Here is an 8,158-nt window from a genome sequence, read left to right as displayed (position 1 = left end):
TTATGTTCCTATTGACACTGCAGTAGCAGAGTTACATCATTCTATGGTGGCAAAAAATCATAGCACCTTTTAGTAGCACCTTTTAAAATAAATTTTATTAAAAGGTGTAAGTTTTGTGAGCTACTACTTACTTCATCAGATTAATATCCATTGAGTAAAATCCTACAGAACTTGCAGGAACTTAGTTCTGTCTAGAAATGCAAAGCATTGCACTATGAATGGATACCAAATTTGTCTTTTTTCAGGCATAGACATTTGGAAACTTGTTACAAATGATAATGAATCCTCAGTTAATAGGAATATGAATATTTCTTTTGTAAAGGCATTTTAAAAGCATGATTCAAGCATATGAAATGAGCCTCTTTGATTGGAAAAGAATACATTGTGGTCACTGTTAACAAATTCTACCTACATTTTGCCACCATGGATGAAGAATGGAAGGAGAGCCATATTAATTTTCATGAATTAAAATTTTAAATAAGATTCTCTATCTTGTTGACCTCCGTTCTGCTATATTCTTCAGCCATTACAAAAGCAAAACAAAAACCTGACAATTATTTTTCCTAAATCATGTAAATTATGATTAGTCCTTCTCTAAGTTCCTAAACCTATTGTTTCATAGTTATGGAAAAAAACAGGGTATTACAATGTCTCAAGAGCCCTGGTGGCGCAGTGGTTAGAATGCAGTACTGCAGTACTGCAGGATACTTCTGCTGACTCCTGGCTGCTAGAAGTTTGACAGTTCGAGTCCCACCAGCTTAAGGGTTCAGCCTTCCATCCTTCCATCCTTTGAAAGTCGGTAAAATGAGGACCCAGATTGTTGGGGGCAATATGCTGACACTATAAACCACTTAGAGAGAGCTGTATATAAGTCTAAGTGCTTTTGCTTGCTCAGCCTCACAAAGATCTATACATTTTAAGACACTTGAACTTTTAAAATTATACCGCTTTTGCTAGTTTTGTTCATGTTTAATTGGTACTTATTTTGTGACAGTGTGATTCCAGCATGGGGATACTGTGTACAACAAATATATTTACTTTTTATCTGAAAGTGTAGTTAATGTTTTTCTTAATAGAAAAAAAAGATTCTGAAACTATAAATCATTTAAAGTCTATTCCCATGGCCATATATTCAGAGATAATACTGAGCATTTTTGTTGGCTTACTACCCCTCACTGAGTATCTTAAATTTAAGAAGATTATAACTGTGCCAATATTTGCCCTCCAATTTCTTGAATGTTGGTTTGTCTTTGAAAAGGCTTCCATTTTCAACCCCAATCTCAGAATGGTTTAGAACAGCAATCCCCAAACCTTTCTGGCTCCATGGATCGCAACGGTGGCTGTGGTGGGGAGAGGATGGCTTCACCTGCACCTGCTTTGCACATTTGTCCACCACTTCTGTGGCCTGGTTCCCAATGGGCCATGGACTGGTACCGGTCTGTGAACCAGTAATTGGGGACCCCTGCTTTAGATCTTCTTTCAAACATTTTGGGTAGCACTTTCTTGCTAAGGTGACAGAGGCTGCTATCAATTATAAGGGATGTAAATTTAGGAAAGGACACAGAGGTTTTGAAAGAGGTCAGGTGTCTTCCAGGTGCTACTGCCAGTAGGGACAAGAAGCGTATTTCCAAAATAATCAAGAATGCCAGCAAGGACTGTGATGTGGAGGCTATTGTACATCTTGGCACTAATGATCTGTCCCAAAAAGATGTACTCTCTGTGCAGAATGATTTCCAGAGCTTGGGGCAGGAACTTAGCAGAATAGGCTGTAGGCTTACTTTTTCAGAGGTTTTACCAGTGTATAAGGAGCAAAATGGAAAAGGCCAGCGTATAGCAGAATTTAATATGTGGCTAAAGGAGTGGTGTAAAGGAGAAGGCTTTGGTTAGATTAGTCACGATGTCTGCAGCTGGTCCAATGAAAAAAATGTATAAAAGAGATGGTCTGCATCCATCCAAGAAAGGGACTGAGTTACTTGGCAATAAAATCACAGCTTTTTTGGAGGAACATTTAAACTAAATAATGGGGATAGTGAGTTAATTGATACAGTACATCACTGCCCCCGGCAATCTAAGAAAATAGGGGAAGCCAGGCACCACACAAGTTATGCAGCAAGTAAACACAGCGTCAGTCATAAAGGACTCAAATGTCTATACACTAATGCACAGAGTATGAACAGTAAGCAGGGTGAACTAGAAATTCAGGTAAATGAGGGCAGATATGATATTGTTGCCATTACGGAAACATGGTGGGACGAAACCTACAAATGGAACACACAGCTAGAGGGATTTAAACTATTTAAAAGAAACAGACTAAACAAAAGAGGAGGAGGAGTTGCTCTATATATAAGAAATAACTTTATCTGTACAGAAATAGAGCACAACAATGACGAAAACTGTAAACCTGAAAGCATTTGGGTCAATATAAAAGGGGGAAAAATGACATTGCCATAGGTGTATACTATAGGCCGCCCAACCAAGCAGAGGAAATAGATGAACCTTTTGCTAGTCAGCTAACTAAGGTATGTAAGAAGCACATCACAATAGTAATGGGGGACTTTAATTACCCTGATATCAACTGGGAGACAAACTCTGCACCAAGTGTAAGATCAAACAGATTCCTGTCAAACCTAGCAGACAACTTTCTCTCCCAAAAAGTAGAGAAGGGAACTAAGGGATTAGCCATATTGGATTTAATTCTCACTAACAGAGATGAAATGATAGAAGGTGTCGAAGCCACAGGAACCTTGGGGGGAAGTGATCATGCAATATTGGAATTCAACATTCTGGAGGCACAAGCAATAGAACACAGCCAAACTAGAGTCTTGGACTTTAAAAGAGCTAATTTCAATAAACTTAGAGAGACCATGGGAAGAATTCCATGGATGAGAATCCTAAAGGGGAAAACAACTCAAGAAGCTTGGGAAATTTTGAAAAGTGAGATAATAAAGGCCCAGTCTAGTACAATACCAACAAAGAAGAAAAATAACAGCTCTCAAAAGAAACCAGCATGGCTGCATAAAGAACTCTCTGATAAATTGAAAGATAAAAAGGACAAGTATAAGAATTGGAAAGAGGGGCACATAACTAAGTCAGAATATCAGCAAATAGCCCGTGCCTGCAAAGATGAAGTGAGGAAAGCTAAGGCTCAAAATGAACTAAGGCTTGCGACCAAAGTCAAAAATAACAAAAAATGCTTCTTTCAACATATAAAAAACAAGAAAAAAGTTAAGGAAATGATTGGTCCATTAGTGGGTGAAAGTGGCAAGAAGGTGACAAGCAATAGGGAGAAAGCAGAACTATTTAATTCGTTTTTTGCATCTGTCTTTACACAAAGGGAAAAAACAGTCCAACCTACCCAAACCAGTGCCATAAAAAACAGAATAGAAACGCAAGTTAAGATAGGCAAGAAAATGGTAAGTGAGCACCTGTCCAGCCTAGACGAGTTCAAATCACCAGGACCAGATGGATTACACCCCAAGGTTCTCAAGGAACTGGCAGACGTGATCTCAGAACCACTGAACTATATTTTTCAAAGATCCTGGAGCACTGGGGAACTACCAGAGGACTGGAAGAGAGCTGATGTAGTTCCCATCTTCAAAAAAGGGAAAAAATAGATCCTGGAAACTACAGACCTATCAGCCTGACCTCAATACCTGGGAAGATTCTGGAAAAGATAATCAAACAACAAATCAGCGAACACCTTGATGCAAACAAAGTCATCACTAAAAGTCAACATGGGTTTGTCAAAAACAGATCATGCCAGACAAATCTTATTACATTCTTTGACCAAGTGACAAAATTAGTGGACCAGAGGAACGCTGTAGATATAATTTACTTGGACTTCAGTAAGGCATTTGATAAAGTAGATCACAACCTACTACTTGATAAGATAGAAAAATGTGGGTTAGATAGCATTACCACCAGATGGATTCGTAGCTGGCTGACAGGCCGTACTCAGCGTGTGGTCCTCAATGGAACCACATCTACATGGAAGGAAGTGTGTAGTGGGGTGCCCCAGGGCTCTGTTCTGGGCCCAGTGCTCTTCAATATCTTCATTAATGATTTGGATGAGGGGATAGATGGGGAACTCATCAAATTTGCAGACGACACCAAGCTGGCAGGAATAGCCAATACTCCAGAAGATAGGCTTAAGATACAGAAGGATCTGGACAGACTCAAACACTGGGCACTATCTAACAAAATGAAATTCAATGGTGAAAAAACTAAGGTTCTACATTTAGGCAGGAAAAATCAAATGCATAGGTATAGTATAGGTGGTACCTTGCTCAATAGTAGTAACTGTGAGAGGGATCTCGGAGTCTTAGTAGACAATCACTTCAATATGAGCCAGCAGTGTGCTGCAGCTGCCAAAAAAGCCAACACAGTGCTAGGCTGCATTAACAGAGGGATAGAATCAAGATCAAGTGAAGTACTAATACCACTTTACAATGCTTTGGTAAGGCCACACCTGGAATACTGCATCCAGTTTTGGTCACCACGATGTAAAAAAGATGTCGAGACTCTAGAAAGGGTACAGAGAAGAGCAACCAAGATGATTAGGGGGCTGGAGGCTAAAACATATAGGGAATGGTTGCTGGAATTGGGTATGTGTAGTTTAATGAAGAGAAGGGTGAGGGGTGACATGATAGCAGTGTTCCAATATCTCAGGGGCTACCACAAAGAAGAGGGAGTCAATCTATTCTCCAAAGCACCTGAAAGCAGGACAAGAAGCAACGGATGGAAACTAGTCAAGGAGAGAAGCAACCTAGAACTAAGGAGAAACTTCCTGACAGTTAGAACAATTAACCAGTGGAACAACCTGCCTCCAGAGGTGGTGAATGCTCCAACACTGGAGGTTTTTAAGAAGAGACTGGACAGCCAGTTGCCTGAAATGGTATAGGGTTTCCTGCCTGAGCAGGGGGTTGGACTAGATGACCTCCAAGGTCCCTTCCAACTTTATATTATTATTATTATTATTATTATTATTATTATTATTATTATTATTATTATTATTATTATTATTATCATCATCATCATCATCATCATCATCATCATCATCATCATCATTATTATTATTATTATTATTATTATTATTATTATTATTATTATTATTATTATTATTATTATTATTATTATTATTACTATTGTTGTTTCTGTTAGGTAATTCCTATTAAAACCACAACTCCAGTTTCCTTGTATGAAAAAACCCAACAAATGGCATATAATTTGACTGAAGTTTTCTTCTCTTTTAACATAATACTCAAAAGTAATGTTGTTTCCATGAAACTGAATGCAATGAAGAAAGATGCAACATGGCACTCTCTGCTTCTAGAATTCTGAATACCAGTTGTCTTAACAAAAGTGTTTTCTATTAAGTGCTGGAACAATTGTTGCACAATATTTAAAAGAAAAATTTTAAGACCACTTTATTTTTCTGTAGAGGTTTCATTGGACTGTATGTATTTGGTTGGTGTTAGCTGCAAGCTACAGACACTCATTTCTCAGTGACAAAAAAAAGAAATCAGAAAAATATGGATAGCATCAAAGCAAAAAAAATGGCAATCATCCAGTCTGGTCACATTTAATGAATAAAGAAATGTGACTAAACTTTTAGTACATCTCTTTAATTATACTCTGCTTTTAGAAGGTTTTCTTTTATTTCTTTGTTTTGGCATTAGATTTTAACTGAAACTATTCATAACTTTTCTTTTAATTAAAGGTCATTTTATTTGCATTTTTTGTTTGGGAACAGCCTTGAAGGGATTTATATCTTTTCTTAACCCAGCCTGTGTATAAATGCATGCATATTTATTTTAACAAATAAAATAAGACAACACAGCAATATTATGCAATCAATTTCTCCTTTCTCTTCCAATGCAAATGGAAGCCAGTAAATAATCTGACCTCAGATACTCAATGGGCAATGTTCCTGCTTTGGTTGCGACAATTTAATTCCATTTATATCCCGCCCTTCTCCGAAGTTGATTTAGGAGAAAGATTTCAAGATCTTTGGGGATATAATAATTTTAGGTTATCACCAAAGTTTTCACAGCCAACATGTTCTGCAGGAAGGGGAAAGATGAGACTTGTAGCAATTTTTTCTTTGCACTACTAGATTCTCTGGTATCATGCTGCCAAAAATTAGAAGCAATCCCCAGATAGCAGTGGTGCACTTTTCATCAACTGAGGGACAAGGGTTAAATAAGAGCATTAAAATACAAATAGGATTAAATTACCTGTTTGTTTGATTAAAAAAAGCCATCAAAAGTCAAACATTCTGGACTTGTCTTCCTTCAATAATGTCATTGTATTCACCTAGCAGTTCGAAAGCACGTAAAAATGCAAGTAGAAAAATAGGGACCACTACGGTGGGAAGGTAACAGCGCTCCGTGCGCCTTTGGCGTCTAGTCATGCCGGCCACATGACCACGGAGACGTCCTCAGACAAGCGCTGGCTCTTCGGCTTTGAAACGGAGATGAGCACTGGCCCCTAGAGTCGGAAACGACTAGCACGCATGTGTGGGGGAACCTTTACCTTTACCTTTATTCACATCAAATGGCCTCAGCTATCCCCTTTCAAATGATTTTTAAAAGTGTTTATACAAAGTAAGCAAATATTATTATATACAAGTAAATGGTTATGGTATATTCATAATTTATAGATAGTTTCCTCTTCTTTGTAGAGTCTTGTCAAAGATTATTTACCCACCCTTGTGATGAGCCAAATAAAATCTGCAATTGCTTTGTGAAGTAGGCACTCAAACAGAAAGGCTATTTTCAGCATCATCTATGGTTTCTCAGTGGGATTAAGGCTTTGTCAAGAATATGTGGAGATATAGACCTCTGTTGTGTGGCAAAGTGATGCTTAGAAGATAGAAGCAATGGGGGTTATACCATGCATCAGCATACACAGAATTTTCTCAGCATCTAAGTATTGTTTACGTTAAATATCCACATTATCATATACTGGGGAAAATATTATGCTAAGGTGTAATACAAGGCAAGCTTCACAGATTAATTTCAGCAGCTTAAAATATGTTTCATATCTGTAATATTAGAGAGAATATTTTCCCCTTGCCAAAATAATAGGGCTGACAATTCTCCACTCCAGGATGTGCATCCAAATGAAATAAAGCAGTACAGAGAGATGGCATCTGATATAAGATCCATACTGGGAAAAGGAGGGGCAAACTGACATCCATTTGCCTTTCCTGTTACTTGGCTCAGGGAATATCAAATGCCACAGCAGAGGGTCCAAGGAGAAAGAACAGATGCTCCCCTCTTGCTTCTAAACAACTAAACTGCCAGTAATAGAGCAGGGGGGTTGTGGTGATTTTTGTCTATTCCTTCCATTTTCTGTGATTTATATAACTATGTGTCTGTCATGCCTACATCCTTTATTATATCTCTCCAGGAACAATTAAGAAAACAAAGTATGCACTGCTTACAAGCTAGGAGCAATGCTTTGGCGAAGGGGCGGGGGAGAGATAGGGATGTTCCAGAAAAACAAAAGCATAGGGATAGTATATCATCATTATTACAAATGATGATGACTTCAAATCTAGACAATCACCCCCAAAGAAAAAATAGAGAGGAGAAAAAAATATATAAACTGTTCAGTTTCTAAATGAGATAAATGCCGGAGATTTTTCCACACTTAAATAGACTAATAGTTTATATTCATTGAATTAATAGTAATTAGTTAAAACTGATTGCCTGTAATTTAAAGTACAGGTAGTCCTTGACTTACGACCACAATTGAGCCCAAAATTTCTGTTGCTAAGTGAAACATTTGTTAAGTGAATTTTGCCCCATTTTCTTGTCATAGTTATTAAGTGAATCACTGCAGTTGTTAAGTTAGTATCACGGTTGTTAAGTGAATCTGGCTTTCCTGATGTCTTTGCTTGTCAGAAGGTTGTCAAAGATGATCGCATGACCCCGGGACACTGCGACCGTCATAAATGTGAGTCAGTTGCCAACTGTCTGAATTTTGCTCACATGACCGTGGGGGAATGCTGCAATGGTCGTTAAGTGTGAAAAATAGTCTTAAGTCATTTTTTTCCAGTGCTATTGTAACTTTGAATGGTCACTAAATGAAGTGTTGTAAGTCAAGGACTAGCTGTACTCCATTTGCAAAAAATTACTTGGGTTTTATTTGT

Source organism: Vipera berus (genome assembly GCF_964194415.1).
Source record: "Vipera berus genome assembly, chromosome: 3".
In the NCBI taxonomy this organism is placed as follows: domain Eukaryota; kingdom Metazoa; phylum Chordata; class Lepidosauria; order Squamata; family Viperidae; genus Vipera; species Vipera berus.
This window is presented reverse-complemented; position numbering follows the sequence as displayed.